Source organism: Thalassophryne amazonica, chromosome 22 (genome assembly GCF_902500255.1).
Source record: "Thalassophryne amazonica chromosome 22, fThaAma1.1, whole genome shotgun sequence".
NCBI lineage: Eukaryota > Metazoa > Chordata > Actinopteri > Batrachoidiformes > Batrachoididae > Thalassophryne > Thalassophryne amazonica.
Window position 1 is genome coordinate 552,128 of NC_047124.1, and position 25,611 is coordinate 577,738.

Sequence of the window (25,611 nt, forward strand, 5' to 3'; positions counted from 1 at the left end):
TTTTTTGGGAGCAGTCCTTGCTAAAACACCAAACTCAGCTTCAGTGACACCATTTGAAGGTCACAGACAAATCTCTGATGCACATAAGACGGGCCAAACACCTGAAGGAGAGGCCAGAACTTGTAAAAACTGTCAGAACAGCTTTTGCATTATGAAAACATTAAATAGAGCCTTTCAGTAGACAGGAGAACAAACCAAAGTTGGAGCAAAAATGTCCTTGCATTTATTTATTTAACCTGTGAATTATAGAATTTTAACTCTGGCTAGAATGTGACTTGTGTTATGGTGTCGTTTTTCATAGTTCATTAACTCAGGCAACATATGAAAACATGAAACATTAAAAAAAATGAAAGCAGATGCTCTCTGACTTTAAATAATGGATCTTATATAAAGTGCTGAGCTGTTTAATGTTGCATTGGTATTGGATCTCCAAAGAACCACCAGATTTTCTTATACTCTCTCAGAAACTGTTATTTCTATTACTGCCTTGCAGTTTTATCTACACTGCTTTGTTGGTGCATGTGGACGGCAAACGTCTGGTTTCTACATTCCTTCGTGCCTTCCAAATTTCCTACCAATCAAGATTAGAGACCTCGAGCCTCATTTTCTGATATTTTTCCAGTGACTGAGTTTGGACAAATTAGAGATATTCTCAAAATGACTGTGTTACTGCAGGATGCCAAGCGTGTGTAGACACAACAAGCTGATTCTGAACTGAGTCTGTTGTATGCGAACATCACACATCAGAAATACAGTAGTGTTCAGAATAATAGTAGTGCTATGTGACTAAAAAGATTAATCCAGGTTTTGCGTATATTTCTTATTGTTACATGAGAAACAAGGAACCAGTAGATTCAGTAGATTCTCACAAATCCAACAAGACCAAGCATTCATGATATGCACACTCTTAAGGCTATGAAATTGGGCTATTAGTAAAAAAAAAAGTAGAAAAGGGGGTGTTCACAATAATAGTAGTTTGGCATTCAGTCAGTGAGTTTGTCAGTTTTGTGGAACAAACAGGTGTGAATCAGGTGTCCCCTATTTAAGGATGAAGCCAGCACCTGTTGAACATGCTTTTCTCTTTGAAAGCCTGAGGAAAATGGGACGTTCAAGACATTGTTCAGAAGAACAGCATAGTTTGATTAAAAAGTTGATTGGAGAGGGGAAAACGTATACGCAGGTGCAAAACATTATAGGCTGTTCATCTACAATGATCTCCAACGCTTTAAAATGGACAAAAAAAAAAAAAACAGAGACGTGGAAGAAAACGGAAAACCACCATCAAAATGGATAGAAGAATAACCAGAATGGTACATTGATCAGCTCCAGGATGATCAAAGACAGTCTGCAGTAGGGATGGGCGATATGGCCAAAAATCCATATCACGATACACACTGCAACCTCTTGCGATAACGATATTATCACGATACATAAATTATATAATAAATCATTTCAGAACAGGTTACATAGACCCTGAGGAAAGCCAAATGGCTAAATACGTATATTGAAAGAAAGATAGAACATAGAATGTAGGCATACAACATTTATTATGCCCCCACTGTAATAATACAGAAAGCTGTAGACATAATGTTGATATAAATAAAAACAAAAATAAAAGAGGTGTCTTTTTAAAGAACAGACACTGTACTGAAAATCCTTTCAACATAGTTACATTTTGTTACCTGAACTGGTACTGTGAAGTAAGTTAATACTTCCAGTATTAGGCATAGCCTTTTTAAATGTATCAGTGTAGTGCACATATACTTCAAATGAAACCATTAAAGTGCAAAATGAAAACACAATTGGAATACTTACAGTATAAGGCACATATGTAAAGTAAACAGCATTTTTTCAAGTATAAAGGTTTCTTTGCAGTAGTGCCATACCATAAACAGCAAAAAAGTGCAAACAGTATAGAAGGCATAAAGTGGCAAAGAACAGAAAATTTGGTGTCTTCTCTGTATAAAAAAAAAAAAAAAAAACATACTGAAATCCTTAAGACCATTTGCATAATATAAGTTTCACACCACCTTTAAAACTTTTGATCTCAGCTGTTGTATAGTAAGCAGAGGTGTCAAGTAACGAAGTACAAATACTTCGTTACTGTACTTAAGTACACTTTTTAGGTATCTATACTTTACTCCATTACTTATTTTTCTGCCTACTTCTGACTTCTACTCATTACATTTTCACACAAGTATCTGTACTTTCTATTCCTTACATTTTTAAAACAAACAGCCTCGTTACTCTTGGCTTCAGTTTAATGTTTATATATATATTTCACGTCATGTGCGCCTGTAATCAACTTTTCTGCAGTGCGGCTTTGCTTTGAACTGTGAACCAATCAAGCAGTGGTTCGCAGATTGAAGCAATGCTTCGACCTATTGCTTCGTTTATTCTTTCTTTCTTTCGCTTAATTTTCCCCCGCTAAAACCCTAAAGAGCATACTTCTGTGAGTATTATTTACCTTTTCTATGTTAAACCGATCTGTTATGGTCTTCTGAAACAGTTGATAGATGTATTTTATAACTTAAAAACGGGAGCGACGCTAACGCGTTAGCATGTCTATGGGATTTTCAATGTTAAAAGTTAGCATTAAGCAGCTCTCGTCAGGTTCGGGTGCATTTGTGTTCAAATTCTAATATTTGTTAAATTTATTTTTGTTTATATATTAATAATCTAATGATTATTATATACAATTTTAGAGAAAGAGGCAAAAAGAACCTGAATAGAAACACAACAGAAAATATAAAAGCAACTAACAATGAACATAAATAAATAAATGTTTCCTGTAAACACATAGTGACTCTTACACCTCCACTTCATCCCTGTCTTATTTAATGACAGTTTGTTTCGGTCAAACCATATTTTCAATGTGTTAATTTCTTTAGTTATTTCCTCCAGAACTATCTGCCAAACTAGAAAACTGCTGCATCCTAGTAAGAGCAGAATACTACTGGAATGAATTTGAATAAGTTGTTTTTTTTTTTCTCACTAAATGGATGCTGCACTCACTCCAGTTTATTGTCTGGAATAGTCCCAGATTGCATTTCAGAGCTTCTAGAATTGAAACATTTTTGTGCAGGTGGTGTTGGGGGTAATTTTGGGTTTTGGGTCTTGGGCCACATGTAGAACGAATCAGTTTTTAAATTAAGCTTTCAATTCATATAGTGGCATCTACTTTTTTCTTTTTTTTTTAAAGGTTACTTTATACTTTTATACTTTAAGTAGGTTTTGGAGCACATACTTTTTCACTTTTACTTGAGTAAAGAGGTCAAGTTGATACTTCAACTTTTACCAGAGTGTTTTTAAACTGCAGTATCTATACTTCTACTTAAGTAACAAATGTGTGTACTTTTGACACCACTGATAGTAAGATACAACATAACACAACATAAATGTTAAAGCCGGGAACTCACTGAGACTTGTTTACATCATTTGACATTTGTTACGCTCTAAAGATTATTTGCCAGAAATACAAGCTTGTCTACAGTCTCTGGCTTCAACAGAGATCGGTGGCATGTAACTATGTTGCCCCCTGTGCTAAATGCCCTTTCAGAAGGGGCACTTGTGGCCGGGATACAGACATATTTCTGGGCCAGTCTTGCCACCCTGGGAAAATGAACTTGGTGCAGCCACCACCAGCCCAGGGGGTCAGTCTCTCCATCAACCGACATGGTCCTCAGGTAACGTTTTAGCTCCCCTTCGATGGCCTCTCTGTCAGCGAGAGCACCTGTGCCATCAGAGACCTTTTTGAAAAAGCTTCCCAGGCTCCGTTTGACTTTCTTCGATTCTGTCTCAACAGCAACTTCAGCAGCTTCAACATCAGCAGCTGCAGCTTCTATGCTTGTGTGTGGCTCTGTGACCATTACAGCTTTCACCGCCAACAGTGACTGAATTTCTGCTACTGCTCTGGTCCAGATCCTTACTCTGGATGGCATTACCCTGAGCTCTAGTAATACTGTGAGAAATCTTGGAGTCATTTTTGATCAGGATATGTCATTCAAAGCGCATATTAAACAAATATGTAGGACTGCTTTTTTAAAGCTTATAGTTAGGGCTGGATCAGGTGACCCTGAACCATCCCTTAGTTATGCTGCTATAGACTTAGACTGCTGGGGGGTTCCCATGATGCACTGTTTCTTTCTCTTTTTGCTCTGTATGCACCACTCTGCATTTAATCATTAGTGATCGATCTCTGCTCCCCTCCACAGCATGTCTTTTTCCTGGTTCTCTCCCTCAGCCCCAACCAGTCCCAGCAGAAGACTGCCCCTCCCTGAGCCTGGTTCTGCTGGAGGTTTCTTCCTGTTAAAAGGGAGTTTTTCCTTCCCACTGTAGCCAAGTGCTTGCTCACAGGGGGTCGTTTTGACCGTTGGGGTTTTACATAATTATTGTATGGCCTTGCCTTACAATATAAAGCGCCTTGGGGCAACTGTTTGTTGTGATTTGGCGCTATATAAAAAAAAATGATTGATTGATTGATTGATGAACATCTTGTGGTCATCAGCTATATATGTATCTTTAAACCGTGGGTCAACCAGTGAGGCCATATCGAGCAGGTCAACAGTTTCTGGGTCTGAGTACTTCTCATTTAAGTACTCTAGGATGATCCTTTTCATGTCCTTGGTCAGATCTGCATCATTATCAGCTGCAGTAAGAACAGTGTTATTGAAAAGGTGGAGAACGGGTTTAATGTATGACACGCTGACATACTGTTCCTCAGACAGCGCGTCTGTGAACTCAAGCAGTGGGCCAAGGGTCTTGCTCATGCATTCCAGGACATCTGTATCTTGCCATGTGGGTACCAGGTGTCTGGTTTTCTTGTCTGCTTTCAGTACCTGTGATAGGGCCTTCTCTTGCTCAAGTGGCTCAAGGTGACCCCCACCTTGTGGGCGTTTCTGTGATGAGACGCTGTAAGGGAAGATTGTGCTCAACCTGGGCTTTCTTCAGTGCTTTTCTTCTTTTCCAAGAGTGGGAAAAGGAACTTACAATCTTCTTGCATAAGGCAACAGCACGGTCGATTCGGGGGTCCTTCACACTTTTTTCTGTTGATAAGATATTATTTGTTAATTAAATCTCATTCTCCATCTCTCTCATGCATGCACACACGCACATACCTACACACACACACACACACACACACACTTCACTTCACTTAACACAAATATAAAGCATTTGCTATATACTACATCTCTAAACACAAATGCAACATTACTATGCCGTATTACATGCACATTTGACTCTTTTACGACAACAAACGCTTGACAGCTGCAACTGTTTATTGCTAACATTAACATTGAAAATGCCATAGACATGCTAACATGTTAGCATCGGTCCCGTTTTTAAGTTATAAAATACATCTATTAACTGTTTCAGAAGACCATAACAGGTCACTTTAACATAAAAAGGTAAATAATACTCACAGCCATATGCTCTTTAGGGTTTTAGTGGGGGAAAACGAAAGAAAAAAATTAATCAACGAAGCAATGATCGAAGCACTGGTTCGATCTGCAAATTACTGCTTCGATTGGTTCAAGGTTCAAAGCAAAGCCGCGCTGCAGAAAAGTTGATTACAGACCCGCTGCAGGGTCTGTAATCAATGTAGAGAAATTATAATTTTCCTGACAAACACCCCCAAAAACAACGGACACTCTGAAGGACCGATAAGGGAATCATTAAGTAAAAAGGTTATTGATGTTGGTGGATCGAATCATTTCTTAACGATACCCGAAAGGAACCGGTTCTCGATACCCATCCCTACTACAGCAGGATGTTAAAATATTATAACATTATGCACTAAATACTTAACCTACCGATGGCGAGGTGCAGCCTATGTCCAAAGCACTGCAGCCTGGTCCAGTCATTCAGAGACGCTGCTTTGACCACGTTCGCTCCATTATCAGTGGTGATGCACACTTGGCTTTCTTCCTTAAAACCCCATGACTCGAGCGCATCTTTGAGTCCTTGTGCTATCTCCTCGGCCGTATGTTCAGTAGGGAAGTACGACGTCTGCAAACACCGGCTCCCAAGATTCCAATTGTCCGTTATATAGTGAATGGTCAGGCTGAGGAAAGGGTCCATGGTTCGGCTTGACCAAAGGTCCGCTGTAGTGGCAAAGTACTTCAAACCACAAAGCTCTCTTTCAACCTTTTCGCGAAGCTCGGAATATAATCTTGGCATCTGTGTTTCTGTAAAGTATTTGCGGCTTGGCAGCTCGTATCGTGGCTCAATAGCTCCGATCATGGTTTTAAAGCCGCGTCTCTCTACGGTTTGAAAGGGTACCATGTCCTTACACAAGTAAACAGTTATAGCCCTCGTAATGTCGTTCCATCGTGGGCTTTTCCGATTGTAAGGAGTACCTTTTGAAAATGATTGTTCAATGGAGGACTGGTTCAGTCTCTGTTGTTTCTGTCCCATGTTCTTGTGACTGTAGCTTGGGGCCGCCTGCATTCGCTGGCACTCTTGGTATTCAATGGCGTGTTTTGCTTTGGGGTGGTAGAACAGATTAGTTGTATTGCCGGTCTTAGCTAAAACTGTTGCCCCACACATTCTGCAGAGTATTGTTTTCTGCTCTTCGTCGGACGGTTTAAATCCAAACCAATTCCAAATAATGGAAGTTGCACTGGTCTTTTTCACGAGTTCTTGTCGCTCTGTTTCGCCTTCCGCCATGTTGTTTGATGCATGCAGCAACGGGTCGCGGGTAGTTGACGTCATCAACATGCGTTACCGCAATACAGCATGTAATTAAAATCTCTATCATAGACATTTTTATATCATTTATATCGTATATCGTTTATATCGCGCATTACTAGTCTGGAGTTACCTGTAAGTGCTGTGACAGTTAGAAGACACCTGTGTGAAGCTAATTTATTTGCAAGAATCCCCCGCAAAGTCCCTCTGTTAAATAAAAGACGTGCAGAAGAGGTTACAATTTGCCAAAGAACACATCAACTGGCCTAAAGAGAAATGGAGGAATATTTTGTGGACTGATGAGAGTAAAATAGTTATTTTTGGGTCCAAGGGCCACAGACAGTTTGTGAGACAACCCCCAAACTCTGAATTCAAGCCACAGTTCACAGTGAAGACAGTGAAGCATGGTGGTGCAAGCATCATGATATGGGCATGTTTCTCCTACTATGGTGTTGGGCCTATATATCGCATACCAGGTATCATGGATCAGTTTGGATATGTCAAAATACTTGAAGAGGTCATGTTGCCTCATGCTGAAGAGGACATGCCCTTGAAATGGGTGTTTCAACAAGACAATGACCCCAAGCACACTAGTAAACCAGCAAAATCTTGGTTCCAAACCAACAAAATTAATGCCTCGCAGATGTGAAGAAATCATGAAAAACTGTGGTTATACAACTAAATACTAGTTTAGTGATTCACAGGATTGCTAAAAAGCAGTTTGAACATAATAGTTTTGAGTTTGTAGCGTCAACAGCAGATGCTACTTTTATTGTGAACACCCCCTTTTCTACTTTTTTTACTAACAGCCCAATTTCATAGCCTTAAGAGTGTGCATATCATGAATGCTTGGTCTTGTTGGATTTGTGAGAATCTACTGAATCTACTGGAATTGCATCCCTAATGCAAGACCCCCGTCCCCAAGTGTTCTACAGTGAGAAGCCTGAATGACTACCGACCTATAGCTCTAACTCCGGTATTTATGAAGTGCTTTGAGAGGTTGGTCATGACCCATAGCAAAGACTCCATTGATGTCACTGTAGATCCTCACCAGTTTGCCTACAAGAGGAACCACTCCACTGATGATGCCATTTCAGCGTTGATTCATTCAGCCCTCACCCATTTGGAGAGCAGGAATTCATATGTCCGCCTGCTCTTTTTGGGCTTTTCCTCCGCTTTTAATACCATCATCCCACAGACCCTGGTGCAGAAGCTCTGCTCCCTTGGTCTGAGCTCCACACTGGGGAACTGGGTTTTGGACTTCCTGACCAACCATCCACAGACTGTAAGGATCCACAATACCATCTCCTCTTCCATCACCCTCAGCACTGGCTCACCTCAGGGCTGTGTGCTGAGTCCTCTTCTGTTCACTCTGCTAACATATGACTGCTCAGCAAGACATCCTAGCTGTCATATAGTGAAGTCTGCGGATGACACAGCAGTAGTGGGACGCATCAAGGATGATGATGAGTCCATATACAGAGAGGAGGTGGAACATCTGGTGCAGTAGTGCAGAGATAACAATCTCTGCATCAATGTGAAGAAGACCAAGGATATGGTAGTGGATTTTAGGAGGAACAAGTGCCATCCCCCTCCCTTGTATATTGGAGGAGCAGCTGTGGAAGTGGTTTCCAGCTTTAGGTACCTGGGTGTGCACATATCTAGTGATCTCACCTGGGGTGCCAATACCTCCCGTTTGGTCAGGAAAACCCAACAACACCTCTATTTCCTTAGGAAGCTGCAGAGAGCTGGACTTGGGAGCTCCATTCTGATGAGCTTCTATCACTGTGCATTGGAGAGCATCCTCTGCACCTGTATTACTGTGTGGCACGGCAGTTGTACAGCTATTGAGAAGGGGGCTCTGCAGAGGGTGGTAAAGGCTGCACAGAGGATTGTAGGGGGCAGCCTTCCCACCACCTTGGATCTCTACTTATCACAGTGCAGGGGAAGGGCTCTCCGCATTCTGAAGGACTCCTCCTATCCAGCACACAGTCTGTTTCAGCTCCTTCCCTCAGGCAGGCGGTTTAGGAGCATTCAGAGTAGAACTACTAGGCTCAGAAACAGCTTCTTCCCTGAGGCTGTCAGACTGTTGAACTCGAGCCGTTCTCCATAAGAATTTACATCATCATACATAGACTGCACTAAACCACTTTAATTGTTCATATGCAAAAACTTTCTGTGTGCAATATATGTGCAATATTGGTTTTATTAATCCCCAGTGCAATATCATAGTTATGCATCTATATTTGATATTAAATGTCGTAATATTGGTTACTATTTTGATTCATTTTAATAGGTGATATGTAATTATTATTTATGTTTTTAAATAACTGGGACCTGAGTGCAAATTTCGTACCGCTAACATGGAAATGTGAGTTGGTAAGACAATAAAGTTCCTTGAACCTTGAACCTTGTTTCCCATGTAACAGTAAGAAATATACTCAAAACCTGGATTAATCTTTTTAGTCACATAGCACTACTATTACTCTGAACACTACTGTATGTCACACTGAGTGACAGAGTGGGACTGCTGGAATTTGATTGGCCACCCCAACACCGATGGTTTCTACCTTATGGGAGGTGATGATCTAGTGGTTAAGTGTTGGGCTTGAGACCAGAGGAGCCTTAGTTCGAATCCCAGTCTGCCTGGAAAATCACTAAGGGCCCTTGGGCAAAGTCCTTAATCCCCTAGTTGCTCCTGGTGTGTAGTGAGTGCCTTGTATGGCAGCACCCTGACATCAGAGTGAATGTGAGGCATTATTGTGAAGTGCTTTGAGCGTCTCATGCAGATGGAAAATCGCGATATGAATGCAGTCCATTTACCATAATAAGTGCCAGATGTTTGAGCAGTAATTTTATCTCAACCTTCATTCCGCTGAAAAGATATCAGCATCACCAAACACCTCTGTCCAGTGACCTCATGACTCTGTAAGCAGTTTAATGGAATTTTTTGTGGGCTATATACTGTTCAAATAAGGGCCTCTGACAAAATGTCACAATTTGATACCTCAAAATGCATTCTAGCATTCACCAACCTACACAGATTGCCACCCACATGCAACACTGGGCCCCCTTTGTTCACTACATATATAGAGTTGCAGATCGTCCCTTGTAGGCTGCACTGGTGTCTGGGTACCTGGAGGAGGATGTGGGTTCAGTGGTCTGACGCTGAATCTTTGCTTGTTTGCTCATCTTCTCTTTCAGGGTCGTCTGAACCTCAGCAGGGATGTCTGGAGATGTTTGGCTGATCTTCATGGCTGCCTCTATGAGCTTCACAGAGTTCTGTCCATTTGCTTTTATGTCCAGTGGGTACTTCTTGTCCATTTCCATTGGTTTAAATTCTGGAACATATGGGGAGTTGAGTGGGGTTGCCTCAGGGAAGCCCACGTGGAGGCGATTTCCATTGTGGGCTGACAGTGCCTTGTTCCTCAAAATGGGCCAGCACAGCTTCCAAAAGACAAAGAGAGATACAACCAACAGGGCGAGGCCACAGAAACCCACGACCACAGCAAGAAGACTAATAGAAATGTCTACATGTAACCATGAAGAAAACGAAGGAAAACACAGATTGAGCAAGCACACAATGAAACATGATGGACAAGGGAGAAAGAGAAAAACAGAGAAAGCAAGTGGTAAGAAATGGAGTAGAACCTGTTTGACAAAGCAAGACAATTTAAAGACCATCAAATGGTCATCTATCATCATATTAAATATTTGGTCTGTGTGTGTATATATATTTATATATATATATATATATATATATATATATATATATATATATATATACACACACACACACACATATATACACACATATATATACACACATATATTACTCAGCAAAAATATAAACGCAACACTTTTGGTTTTGCTCCCATTTTGTATGAGATGAACTCAAAGATCTAAAACTTTTTCCACATACACAATATCACCATTTCCCTCAAATATTGTTCACAAACCAGTCTAAATCTGTGATAGTGAGCACTTCTCCTTTGCTGAGATAATCCATCCCACCTCACAGGTGTGCCATATCAAGATGCTGATTAGACACCATGATTAGTGCACAGGTGTGCCTTAAACTGCCCACAATAAAAGGCCACTCTGAAAGGTGCAGTTTTATCACACAGCACAATGCCACAGATGTCGCAAGATTTGAGGGAGCGTGCAATTGGCATGTTGACAGCAGGAATGTCAACCAGACCTGTTGCTCATGTATTGAATGTTCATTTCTCTACCATAAGCCGTCTCCAAAGGCGTTTCAGAGAATTTGGCAGTACATCCAACCAGCCTCACAACCGCAGACCACGTGTAACCACACCAGCCCAGGACCTCCACATCCAGCATGTTCACCTCCAAGATCATCTGAGACCAGCCACTCGGACAGCTGCTGAAACAATCGGTTTGCATAACCACAGAATTTCTGCACAAACTGTCAGAAACCGTCTCAGGGAAGCTCATCTGCATGCTCGGCGTCCTCATCGGGGTCTCGACCTGACTCCAGTTCGTCGTCGCAACGTCGCACAGCCATTGAAGAGGAGTGGACCAACATTCCACAGGCCACAATTGACAACCTGATCAACTCTATGCGAAGGAGATGTGTTGCACTGCATGAGGCAAATGGTGGTCACACCAGATACTGACTGCTATCCCCCCCCCCCAATAAAACAAAACTGCACCTTTCAGAGTGGCCTTTTATTGTGGGCAGTCTAAGGCACACCTGTGCACTAATCATGGTGTCTAATCAGCATCTTGATATGGCACACCTGTGAGGTGGGATGGATTATCTCAGCAAAGGAGAAGTGCTCACTATCACAGATTTAGACTGGTTTGTGAACAATATTTGAGGGAAATGGTGATATTGTGTATGTGGAAAAGGTTTTAGATCTTTGAGTTCATCTCATACAAAATGGGAGCAAAACCAAAAGTGTTGCGTTTATATTTTTGTTGAGTATATATAAAACATATGAGGATATCCTCACAACAGAGGATGTACTTTTTTTGGCAGCTGAGGAAGTTCAACCTGCCAAAAACAATGATTTTGAACTTCTCCACTGCCATCCTCTTCCATCACCATCTGGTACACTGCTGCCACTGCTAAAGGCCCCTTCACACATAGTACAAATGTGGTTGAGAATTGTATGCAGTACGCGTAAAATCGTAGCTGCCTCTAACGCCTCGTACACCTGTTGCTACAACTATTTGCACACACCAGCGGCTGAAAGACAGCGTGTACTGTGAGACCCCATCAAACCCTCTCGCGGCAGGTGTCAGCCAAATTCCAGGTGACACACACGAGCATCTAACACTGCTCGTTTGGGACTAAGAAAATGTGCGGCCATTCGCACTATTAACACAACAGTCAGCAGACGATCACTGTCGAGCTGGATGTGAAATTTGTCTAAGTACCCCCACGAGTGTGGCTTTGCAAACAGACACAGTGACAGGTTGGTGTGTGCACTGAAATGACAGGAGGTGTGTCCGCCGATAGGAGCAGCTGTGGAGATTAGGGCTGCAGCTATCGATTATTTTAGTAATCGAGTATTATTCTGGCGATTAATCGAGTAATCGGATAAAAAGTACTTTTGCGTTTTAAAACATTAACTGTCCAAGGCTCTCCCTAACCCTATAATGCCAACTGTATCATATTTGATACAGGATTTTCTGAGATGTCTGCTTCATCAGTGATATTTTCTCCCAAAAAAAACCCATTGTATACAATGAGATACTTGTAGTGCACAGACAAACCACCAGATGTCAGTATCTTATGTATCAGAGGGCCTTCAGATGAGACATTCATAATGGCTGCCTGAAACAAGTGAGCCACAGTAATTTCACTAAGAAAATGCAGCATTTTATAGGTTTGAAATGTTATGTTTGCTCTGGATTTAAAATGGATATTTTTATGCTAGAACGCCCAATGTAGCAAATATGATACAAATAAAAACTCATATATGCAAAAGATTTTTGTTTTTTGTTGTTGTTTTTTTGTTTGTTTGTTTTTTTTTGGTGGGTTTGTTAAAAGGTCCAATAAAGACTCTTTTTTCAAAAAATTTGAATTTTCTGACAATTATTTCACAGGGTGGGCTTTATAGGGATAAGTAATGGCACAATGTCACTGCGTCATCATGGAGATTGTCAAATTTAGTGTATCCCTTTCTGTTTTCCTGGGTAATTATTTATTTTTTCACATCTTTACAAGTTTTGGATCTTTCCCGGTGTCAGGAGCTCAGCCAAAGTCGGGCCAAAGTCTTGATATTTTGCTGAAATGGCGATGGGTTGTGGCTTTCTGTTGTTTTCCCCAACTTGTAAAATTTAACAATTTTATTTATTTATTAAGGTGATGGACTGGGTCCCTGCATGAATTTCTTTTTAACACTCTCTGCGATTCAGCCAATGCATTTCATTTTCAGCTGGAGGCTGAACATGCAGCCTCGCAGTTACTAGCTTATTATTATTGTTATTATTTTATTTGAGTTACCATGTTTGTGAAGCATTGTGTGTTGCCCAAAAAAGCGAAAATTAAAAAGCAAAACGCTCATTGCGAGTCACACAGAAGGAAAAAGTGGACTTCTTCCAGAGACTGTCTGTGGCCGGGACGGAGCTGTGTGAGGGCAGAGCTGAGCCGCTCACACCGGGCAGAGAGAGGCAGTTAGTCATGGCAATTAGGAAGCCTCATGAACCAATGAGCCACTGCAACACAACTGGCTGAAAATCGACACACTGCTTCGACGCGTTTGATACAGTTTGAAGGGTGACATCTGCTGGATTTCTTCGAGAATGACCTTGAGCGAGTGTCCTGACAAATGTTTGCACTGATGTGTGGTTTGTTCTTGAAAAATAATAATAAAAAAATGTCATATGTATTATTGTGTCTTTCTTAATGTAATAATTAGTCCCTCCAGATGCACACATAATGGTTCTGAAAGCCTTTATTGTAGACTATATGTAGATTTGTGTTATCATTCCTCAAACTACATTTGGATAAAATGTGACAGGAAAAGTGAGAAAGACATGTGCTTCTGCAACTGGTGCTCATGTTACTGTAATTAGTAGAATAGAGGGGATAGGAGACGATGATTGTGCAACTTTCAACAATTTTTATTCAAAAAAAGAATAATTTCAACGGTGCTGGACTTTAATCGGCTCCTCTTCTGCCTCACCACCTCTCCAGCTTTGGAGAAGACCCGCTCACAAGGCACTGATGTTGCTGCATCGACAAATATTTATTTGCCATTCTCTGCAAATTGGGATAGACTGCGACTCGTGTGGCCCAGTATTTGAGCGGGTCTTCTCCTCTGGAGGTGGGCATATGTTGGGTCAAACCTTTGTAGTAAAGCCCTGAAGTCTTCGCTCTCCACTATTTTGAACGGTTGTGCATCTTCCACAACATAGTCCACCAGTGCCTCATCCAATCAGCTCGTCTGCCTTTAATGGAAACAGTCTGACATGCTGAGCTGTTTTTATGTTTTAATCTTAGATAAAGAATAAAATACAGCTTACATGGCCTGATTCCTGCTTCAGGAGCAACAGCCACTGATGTCTCGGGATGTTTGGACCTCAGGTGTCATTGAAGACGTTTTGTTACTGTACCTCAACTCTTGAGCACAAATCAAGCACTTGACCTTTTTGGGGCTTATTAGATCAAAGTGCTCCCAAGAGATTGATTGAGCTCTTTTTGGAACTGGCTCCTCCATGTCCCTTCCTCACCACGACTCACTCTCTCTCTCACACACACACACTCACTCACTCTCCTTTCTCACACCTTTCACTTCAACTAAATCACAGCTCTTCAGTCACTCAGCTCAGTCTCTGATCTACCTATAATATATAGTCGAACCTATAACCTGTGTTGATGTACTGTGTGAATAAATGTTGTATATGTTGTGTTTGGTGTGTGTCTGTCTATGTTAGATCCTATGTGTATGTAGCTAACTAGACTAAATGAACTCTAAACTAGACCTAAATAGAAACTAATGCTTTCCTTGGCTCAGATTCACGTGCTAATTGGTACAAACAGTGTCGCCGGCAATCTCCTCCTCTCACAAGCCCACGGTTTGAGCTGTGATTCAGATCTCATTTAAATACTTGGCGGGTCGTATTGACACGCCCACATTATTCAGATTTTCCGCGAAGCTCGACACATGGTGTGACGTAACGAGGTCTCGCTCGCAGTGGTCACGTGATGGGGGGCGTGCTCGAAATGCTGCTCACTGACACTTGTGGTTCAAAAAGCTCGATGCTGTGTCGAGCAGACTGACTCCAGCTTAACATCACTAGAGGCAGCAGCCGGCCGCCACGCGTAGAGCGGCCATCGGACGAAACTGTGTTTTTTAAAAAAACAAACACACTGCTTTGCTTTAAATGCACAGTAAGCTATTTCAGATGATCAGCTTGGACCGTCTTTTTCCCAAAAGGCTTTATTTCCCTTTGTTTGTCGTGTTGGAAAGCTGTAGCTTTTGAGCTAATTTGATTAGCGCTTGCTCTAGTCTTTTTCTGTTTGGTTTTCTGGGGACATTACAGCTAGTAATGCGCGATATAAACGATATACGATATAAACGATATAAAAATGGTCTATGATAGAGATTTTAATTACATGCACTATCGCAGTAACGCATGTTGATGACGTCAACTACCTGCGACCCGCTGCTGCATGCATCAAACAACATGGCGGAAGGCGAAACAGAGCGACAAGAACTCGTGAAAAAGACCAGTGCAACTTCCATTATTTGGAATTGGTTTGGATTTAAACCGTCCGACGAAGAGCAGAAAACGATACTCTGCAGAATGTGTGGGGCAACAGTTTTAGCTAAGACCGGCAATACAACTAATCTGTTCTACCACCTCAAATAAAAACACGCCATTGAATACCAAGAGTGCCAGCGAATGCAGGCGGCCCCAAGCTACAGTCACAAGAACATGGGACAGAAACAACAGAGACTGAACCAGTCCTCCATTGAACAATCATTTTCAAAAGGTACTCCTTACAATCGGAAAAGCCCACGATGGAACGACATTACGAGGGCTATAACTGTTTACTTGTGTAAGGACATGGTACCCTTTCAAACCGTAGAGAGACGCGGCTTTAAAACCATGATTGGAGCTATTGAGCCACGATATGAGCTGCCAAGCCGCAAATACTTTACAGAAACACAGATGCCAAGATTATATTCCGAGCTTCGCGAAAAGGTTGAAAGAGAGCTTTGTGGTTTGAAGTACTTTGCCACTACAGCGGACCTTTGGTCAAGCCGAACCATGGACCCTTTCCTCAGCCTGACCATTCACTATATAACGGACAATTGGAATCTTGGGAGCCGGTGTTTGCAGACGTCGTACTTCCCTACTGAACATACGGCTGAGGAGATAGCACAAGTACTCAAAGATGCGCTCGAGTCATGGGGTTTTAAGGAAGAAAGCCAAGTGTGCATCACCACTGATAATGGAGCGAACGTGGTCAAAGCAGCGTCTCTGAATGACTGGACCAGGCTGCAGTGCTTTGGACATAGGCTGCACCTCGCCATCGGTAGGTTAAGTATTTAGTGCATAATGTTATAATATTTTAACATCCTGCTGTAGTAGGGATGGGTATCGAGAACCGGTTCCTTTCGGGTATCGTTAAGAAATGATTCGATCCACCAACATCAATAACCTTTTTACTTAATGATTCCCTTATCGGTCCTTCAGAGTGTCCGTTGTTTTTGGGGGTGTTTGTCAGGAAAATTATAATTTCTCTACATTGATTACAGACCCTGCAGCGGGTCTGTAATCAACTTTTCTGCAGCGCGGCTTTGCTTTGAACCTTGAACCAATCGAAGCAGTGATTCGCAGATCGAACCAGTGCTTCGATCATTGCTTCGTTGATTAATTTTTTTCTTTCGTTTTCCCCCACTAAAACCCTAAAGAGCATATGGCTGTGAGTATTATTTACCTTTTTATGTTAAAGTGACCTGTTATGGTCTTCTGAAACAGTTAATAGATGTATTTTATAACTTAAAAACGGGACCGATGCTAACATGTTAGCATGTCTATGGCATTTTCAATGTTAATGTTAGCAATAAACAGTTGCAGCTGTCAAGCGTTTGTTGTCGTAAGAGTCAAATGTGCATGTAATACGGCATAGTAATGTTGCATTTGTGTTTAGAGATGTAGTATATAGCAAATGCTTTATATTTGTGTTAAGTGAAGTGAAGTGTGTGTGTGTGTGTGTGTGTGTAGGTATGTGCGTGTGTGCATGCATGAGAGAGATGGAGAATGAGATTTAATTAACAAATAATATCTTATCAACAGAAAAAAGTGTGAAGGACCCCCGAATCGACCGTGCTGTTGCCTTATGCAAGAAGATTGTAAGTTCCTTTTCCCACTCTTGGAAAAGAAGAAAAGCACTGAAGAAAGCCCAGGTTGAGCACAATCTTCCCTTACAGCGTCTCATCACAGAAACGCCCACAAGGTGGGGGTCACCTTGAGCCACTTGAGCAAGAGAAGGCCCTATCACAGGTACTGAAAGCAGACAAGAAAACCAGACACCTGGTACCCACATGGCAAGATACAGATGTCCTGGAATGCATGAGCAAGACCCTTGGCCCACTGCTTGAGTTCACAGACGCGCTGTCTGAGGAACAGTATGTCAGCGTGTCATACATTAAACCCGTTCTCCACCTTTTCAATAACACTGTTCTTACTGCAGCTAATGATGATGCAGAGCTGACCAAGGACATGAAAAGGATCATCCTAGAGAACTTAAATGAGAAGTACTCAGACCCAGAAACTTTTGACCTGCTTGATATGGCCTCACTGGTTGACCCACGGTTTAAAGATACATATATAGCTGATGACCGCAAGATGTTCATCAAGACCAGAGCAGTAGCAGAAATTCAGTCACTGTTGGCGGTGAAAGCTGTAATGGTCACAGAGCCACACACAAGCATAGAAGCTGCAGCTGCTGATGTTGAAGCTGCTGAAGTTGCTGTTGAGACAGAATCAAAGAAAGTCAAACGGAGCCTTTTTCAAAAAGGTCTCTGATGGCACAGGTGCTCTCGCTGACAGAGAGGCCATCGAAGGGGAGCTAAAAAGTTACCTGAGGACCATGCCGGTTGATGGAGAGACTGACCCCCTGGGCTGGTGGCGGCTGCACCAAGTTCATTTTCCCAGGGTGGCAAGACTGGCCCAGAAATATGTCTGCATCCCGGCCACAAGTGCCCCTTCTGAAAGGGCATTTAGCACAGGGGGCAACATAGTTACATGCCACCGATCTCTGTTGAAGCCAGAGACTGTAGACAAGCTTGTATTTCTGGCAAATAATCTTTAGAGCGTAACAAATGTCACATGATGTAAACAAGTCTCAGTGAGTTCCCAGCTTTAACATTTATGTTGTGTTATGTTGTATCTTACTATACAACAGCTGAGATCAAAAGTTTTAAAGGTGGTGTGAAACTTATATTATGCAAATGGTCTTAAGGATTTCAGTATGTTTTTTTTTTTTTTTTTTTATACAGAGAAGACACCAAATTTTCTGTTCTTTGCCACTTTATGCCTTCTATACTGTTTGCACTTTTTGCTGTTTATGGTATGGCACTACTGCAAAGAAACCTTTATACTTGAAAAAATGCTGTTTACTTTACATACGTGCCTTATACTGTAAGTATTCCAATTGTGTTTTCATTTTGCACTTTAATGGTTTCATTTGAAGTATATGTGCACTACACTGATACATTTAAAAAGGCTATTCCTAATACTGGAAGTATTAACTTACTTCACAGTACCACTTCAGGTAACAAAATTTAACTATGTTGAAAGGATTTTCAGTACAGTGTCTGTTCTTTAAAAAGACACCTCTTTTGTTTTTGTTTTTATTTATATCAACATTATGTCTACAGCTTTCTGTATTATTACAGTGGGGGCATAATAAATGTTGTATGCCTACATTCTATGTTCTATCTTTCTTTCAATATACGTATTTAGCCATTTGGCTTTCCTCAGGGTCTATGTAACCTGTTCTGAAATGATTTATTATATAATTTATGTATAGTGATAATATCGTTATCGCAAGAGGTTGCAGTGTGTATCGTGATATGGCTTTTTGGCCATATCGCCCATCCCTAATTACAGTGCTACACACAGGCCTGGCATATGTACTACAACATTAAACGAAGCTTCGAGGCACAGAATTTGCCTTGAACATTTTTTTTAATCGAATTATTCGAATTACTCGACTAATCGTTTCAGCTGTAGTGGAGATCTTTCCTTTTCCTGTGTTCAAACAGAAAAGGGAAAGAAAGCTTTCAGTTTTGCATCCCCCTTTTCTTGGAATGCCCTCCAAATTGAACTGAAACTGCCTGGGCTGGTTTCACTGGCAGCTTTCCGATTGATATTAGAAAAATGACATCTTTTGGACAATGTGTATGTCTTAAACCTTGTCTTAGACCATGAGCTTTATTGTGCTAGAGCTTGCATTGTTATTTAAAATAATTATTGTGTCCACTGGTTAAGCCTCGGTCCCACCGAGTGAAGAAGGAGCCACACACCCTGTTTTTTTTTTTGTTGTTGTTTCGTGAGCTATCATGGTAGTATAGTGGCTCAGAGTGGCTCTTACAGGCATTATCTTCAGTTAACGAGGCTCCTCTCTGAGCGTGGCGCTAATTTCAAGATGTTCAAAATTTAGCAACAACAGCGTGGCGCAGTTTGTGTTACTGCGACAGCTTAGAGGCATTTGCGTGGTGCTTACGAGTCTGCAAAAAGTCCATTATCCGTACGCCTGGCACCTTTGCAGGACCTGAGAGGCTATTTTTGGAGCGGCTCTCCTCTTTGCGCACCAAATTCCACCTGCTCTGTGCGCTGGACTCTATATAAAATAATTATTTTGTAGCAGATTAATCATTTTCTGTCAAACCTTGGATGCCGAAAATACCTGTAATCACTTCTGGAATTAATGTATCACATGAGCTCTGCTGTGTGCGCGCACTGAGGCAGTGACTCATCATCACTCTTCAAATGAGCATTTAGGCAGAACGCCAGCTCACAAAAGAATGATATTTCAGTCAATATTGGACAAACACAAACTTAAAATTTGGGTGACTGCGTGAAAGTGGATGTGTGTTTAAAGCCATGAAAGATAATAACTCCAGTGGAGCAGCTAAGAGCAGGAGCTGTGCGGCAACACAGGTGGAGAGCGCACAAAAGAGCGATTTTGAAGACATAACACAAAGTTAAAAGTTGTATCATGGTGACTTGTAAGCTGTGGAAGAAATAAATATATATATATATATATATATATATATACACACAAGGTCTGTCAATAAAGTATAGGTCCTTTTTATTTTTTTCAAAAACTATATGGATTTCATTCATATGTTTTTACGTCAGACATGCTTGAACCCTTGTGCGCATGCATGAGTTTTTCCACGCCTGTCGGTGACGTCATTCGCCTGTGAGCACTCCTTGTGGGAGGAGTCGTCCAGCCCCTCGTCTGAATTCCTTTGTCTGAGAAGTTGCTGAGAGACTGGCGCTTTGTTTGATCAAAATTTTTTCTAAACCTGTGAGACACATCGAAGTGGACACGGTTTGAAAAATTAAGCTGGTTTTCGGTGAAAATTTTAACGGCTGATGAGAGATTTTGAGGTGATACTGTCACTTTAAGGACTTCCCACGGTGCGAGACGTCGTGCAGCGCTCTCAGGCGCCGTCGTCAGCCTGTTTCAAGCTGAAAACCTCCACATTTCAGGCTCTATTGATCCAGGACGTCGTGAGAGAACAGAGAAGTTTCAGAAGAAGTCGGTTTCAGCATTTTATCCGGATATTCCACTGTTAAAGGAGATTTTTTTAATGAAAGACGTGCAGACGGGTCCGCGGTGCGGCGGCACAGGAAAAACACCTCCGTGTTGATAACCATTTGTAAAATCCAGGCGGCTTTTGATGGCTTTCAGTGGAGTGAGTATATGAGAAATTGTTTAACAGCAGGACATGTTCCAACTTGTCCTTAAGGCCAACGGAGGTGTTTTTCCTGTGGCGGAGCGTCGCGGCGGCTGTGAACTCACGCATGCGCACGAGGGTTCAAGCATGTCTGACGTAAAAACATATGAATGAAATCCATATAGTTTTTGAAAAAAATAAAAAGGACCTATACTTTATTGACAGACCTTGTATACATAAAAAATGATCCACAGGTGTATATAATAAAACGGCCACCTCATTCTGTATGCAGAACGGCACCGCGTGCAAAAGAGCGCTTTTGCAGAAATAAACGGACGAACACAAAGTCAAAAGTGGATTCACGTTGTAAAAATGATTGTGTTTAAAGCCAGGGAAAAAATAAAGCCAGCAAACCATGGATGGAAAGGAAGCCACATAGAAAGAGCAGAGAGGCGGCTGTCCATGAAAGGACAACAGCAGCGCGCGCTCAAAAGAACGATTTTGTAGAAATAAACGGACAAACATTAAGTTTTGTGTGTTTAAAGCTGCAAAAAAAAAAAAAAAAAAAAAAAAGCCAGAGAGCCGCGGAGCCAGCGAGGAGCACAGAGGCGGCTCTCCAGGAACCGTGGTTCGGGTCTAGCTGGTCTGGTGCATTACAGGTGGACAGCAGCCTGGCGCACAGCGCACAACTGTGGAACTGTGATGGAGTATCTATTTTTGGACTGCGTAAAAAAAAAAAAAAAAAAAAAAAAGGGACATCTTTAAATGCTGCTGTGAATCTGTGAATTGAAAACTCACACTTTGAAGGGACCAGGTGTGGGAGGGCTGGAGGTTTGGACCAAACTCATGCCTAAACATGCGCCAACATGGCGTTATCATGGCGCTATCATGGCACTACGTGGCTTAGTGTGGCTGATGCGAGCCATTCAAGACTGTAATGACAGGTGGTCATGGCTCACTAGAGGCTGCTACGCGGCACATGCGGGGTACAGAGAGGCACACAGTGGCACCTTCATAGTGGATACGTGTTAAGATGAAAACGTGGTCATTCTTGAAATAATCACCCCACACCCATGCGTGGCTCCTTCTTCAGCCTTCATTATTCGGTGGGGCCGAGGCTTTAGCTGTTTGTGTTTGCGTTTTATGGCAGATGTGTTGTTTTATTATTGCTTTGGTGTGTGCTGTTGCCTTCTTGGCCAGATCCCTCCTGCAAAAAAGGTCTTGATCTCAGTGGGTTTTCTTATCTGGGTAAATAAAAATGAAAAAAAAAAAAAAAAAAAAACTTTGGACACCACTATCCTACAGGCTTCCAAATATCATTACACCAACTATATTCTATTTTGAGAAAGAAATAGTTCACAGCTCAATAAATCTTATGAGAAACATTGTAGAAAAACAAAGAACACTAGTTTCTAACCTCAGGAAGGTAAACAAGGAGCTACAACTTTATTTTTATCCTTATGAGCCGTCCTCTGAGCTGCAAAAATAACACTGGTCTGAAGAAGCAGGCGGCTGAGAAAGTGTAGTGTAGGGACCGTCTACAAAGTGCAAAAATAAGAAGAGACACCAGAAAAATATTCAATAAATTCATTGTTATAAGGTGCGGTATCACCTGCTGGTTATATTACAGCAGGAGATCATTGATGTGTGCTGTGGAGTGTTGCGGTATACCAGCAGTCGCTTAGGGCCTCCACGCCACTAGGGGGCCCCGAGAGCACCGAGATGTTGTGATAAAAAAGTAAATATATACATGAAATTAAAATAATATTGAATAATTTAAACGAAATTGTATTACACCCGAAAAAAATAAATTAATTTTGACAAAATACCAATACTAGGTTAATTGATGCCTCCTGTTGGCTGCTGCCACCGTTGGGCAAATTTAGATGCACCGCTTGTGTCAGGTGGTCGATGACTAATCGTGAGGAAAGAAGTGTGTAAATCATGTCTCAGAAAATAAATTATCCCTCTGGAGCGGAGAAAAGAAAGAAGAAGTTGGAAGACGAGAAAAAACAACAAGACAAAGGTAGGTTTGCATGTCCAATATTACAATTTTTGTTGTCATTATTTGCGAAATGCTCCGTTCGTTTAGTGTAAAGTGCTTTAGGTGTCTTAAAGTTAGAGGCGATTGCTCTAAGACTCTAAGCTCAGCTTCCCCTAAAATGTAAAAAAAAATAAGTGATCAAATATATACTGTTGTGTGTACGTGTCATTGACTAAATATGCGCTATAACGCGCTCAACTATTGTTCAGAATCAGCTTCTTATCACTGGTAACGACGCGGCTTTCCTCTCACTCAAACCCGCAGCTTCACAGCGCTTTAAACAGACTTCAATAGCGACACAAAGCATGCAGCGAAACGAGACGAGTCATTGGATAAATGATGGGCTTTGTCCCGCCCATCGGACGCTCAGCGTGTCTGGGGGTCTATGGGGCAGTGGGCGGGCCTCGGCTGGCCTGGATGCTCAGCTTCTGCATGATGATTGGATGATGTGTCTGAGGCTGAATCCCTTTTTGATTGACAGCAAAATGAGCGAATCAGTGATCATTTGGTGTAAACATCCGTGGGAGCATTTTTTAATTTTCATTCTGTTCTGAGTTGAACTGGCAAATAGGATGGGTTAAATGCAGTAGCCACATTTCATTGTGCAGGGAAGATGTTCTTCTGTTCTGTGCATATGACAATAAAATTTCTTTGAATCTTTGAATCTTTGAACCGGAGACTTTCTTAATCCTCTTAGGGGCATTTTCTTTGTTAAAAACGACTAGCGACAAATCAAGCTTCTATTTCTGGTGTTTTTTTTTATAGCTGCTTGTGTTTGCAGACTGACTTCTATCACTCTTTCTGACTTCTATCTCAGTTTCTGTCCCTACCGAGCAGCGGGTGCTGCTGAGCTCCTCCACCGTCACAAAGCGCTCACAGGCGGACAAACTTCACACGAGCCTCGCGCCAGTCCCAGCTAGCGAGCTAGCTAGGTAACAAGCTGCACATAATGGCAGACAATTTGAATGTTGGACCGGATTTTGGCGAAGCCATTTGATAGTCTTCCTTAGGAAGAAAAACATAGAGTTAAACAGCAGGACAGATCAACTCCTCAGATTAATTTGGTGCAAAAGGAAAAGTAGCTCAGCTCTCAAAGGTTTGCAGGCCAAAGTTAAAGAAATAGCCCCCAGGTCAATGTTTGTGCATTGCTCTGCACACACACAGATTGCTGTTATGTTGTGGATTTCTATGTTCATTTTGGAGATTATTTAAGTATTTAATTTTGATTACAACTTTATTTTTCTGTAAGATAATGTGAATGTCATTTTATATTTTGTATTTGGATATTGAACATTTTGCACACCATTGCACAAGAAATTAAACTATTTAACGTGTTTCCTATAAATGCAGTCTCCTGCCTGCTGATGTTACTTTCAAATAGTTAAATTAATGAGCCATACTTATACATCACTCTGTATGTAGAAGTTAATTAAAACATATTTATGAGTTTGCTACCCCTTTAAGGTTAAAAACAAGAATGACACCTGTATGATGTAAGATAATTACAAATAATGCTAATGATTGTGGGTACGTTACACACATAACAGTGTAGCCTATGGAATAATGAGGCATCTGGTGCTGAGGTGATGGTAGGGGGGCCCCCAAATTAAATTCTGCTTAAGGCCCCATAAAGGCTTGGGCCGGCCCTGGGCAGGAGATCATTGATGTGTGCTGTGGAGTGTTGCAGTATAACCGGCAGGAGATTATTGATGTGTTCATTGAATCTGGTGATACCACACCTTAAAATAGGGGAGAGTAATCATGTGCCATTAAGGGCTGAGACACTGCAGGTTATCCTTACAACCAATCACCTCAGCAGGTGATTTCTCAAAGGAGAAGCTCACCAGCAGCCCACCTGCTGAGGTGATTGGTTGTAAGGAAAACCTGCAGGGTTTCGGCCCTGCTGCCCACTCATGCCTTAGAACAATGAATTCATTTAATATTTTTCTAGTGTCTCTTTTCATGTTTGCACTTTGTAGACGGTCCCTAAGCTTCCGTTTCTCAGCCGCCTGCTCGTTCAGACCAGTGTTATTTTTCCGGCTCTGAGGACGTCATATGGATAAAATAAGGTTGTAGCTCGTTGTTTACCTTCCTGAGGTTAGAAACTAGTGTTTGCCTTTCTACAATGTTTCTCTTAAGATTTACTGCGCCATGAACTTCGAAGCTGTGCATCTCTTTCTAACTTTACCGGGGGGTGCTACCTGTTGCTGCTTCACGGATTTTGACAACGTGCGGGTTTTCTCGGGAACAGGTGATTTCAGATTCATAAAACATGCATACAAAAGAACAAAAGTTTAAGCTCTGCTCGAACACTTGTCTGGTGTTGAAGCAGAGCACAAGCATTAACTCGAGGAGAGAGACATCCGTTTTACCTGCGTGTTCTTTAGTTAGTACGCTGCTCTTCAGCGGCAGGATATCCGAACATTTCTCGCGGTCCACGTGCCCCGCAAAGCAAAGTTCCGCCACGATTTGGAGAGCCCTTTGGCACAAGTTGACGCTGCCCTCCATGCGGACACTCGTGTCTCTCCTGTTAAGCCATTGCACGTTGGAGGAGGCAGGATGACGGCGGTTCATTTGAGCAGCCTTTTACGCGCGGCTGTGCGTAACAGCCTGTCGGCGGCAGACAGATGCGTCCTGATCCATATCCAGCGCGCAACGAGCAGCGACTGGCCAGACACGCGCCCTGCGGCTGGGTGCTGCTGTCCAGCCCCCACTCCGACCAATAGCGCTGCGCTTTGCCATATAGGAAGGTGCTGGTTGGCTGTTTGGAGTAACGGGATTCCTTCTTATAGTAACGTCTGGAGAATTTGCGCGGATTCGGGTCGCGTGGTCACGTGTCAGTTACATGTTAGATTTTTATTAGGACATCAAAAAACAAAACAAAAATTCAGGCCTTGTATATTAGAATTTCCAAAATCATGCTCTTTAAGCTCACAGTGAAAGGTAATCGCTACATCATGAATTAAAAAACAAAAA

The 25,611-nt window shown here is 41.9% G+C and overlaps 1 pseudogene; it reads right to left on the reverse strand.

The window, feature by feature from the left end:
- LOC117504433 overlaps positions 1 to 25,231 on the reverse strand; it is a 77,469-nt pseudogene extending 52,238 nt beyond the window's left edge.
- Positions 25,232 to 25,611: the final 380 nt, after the last annotated feature.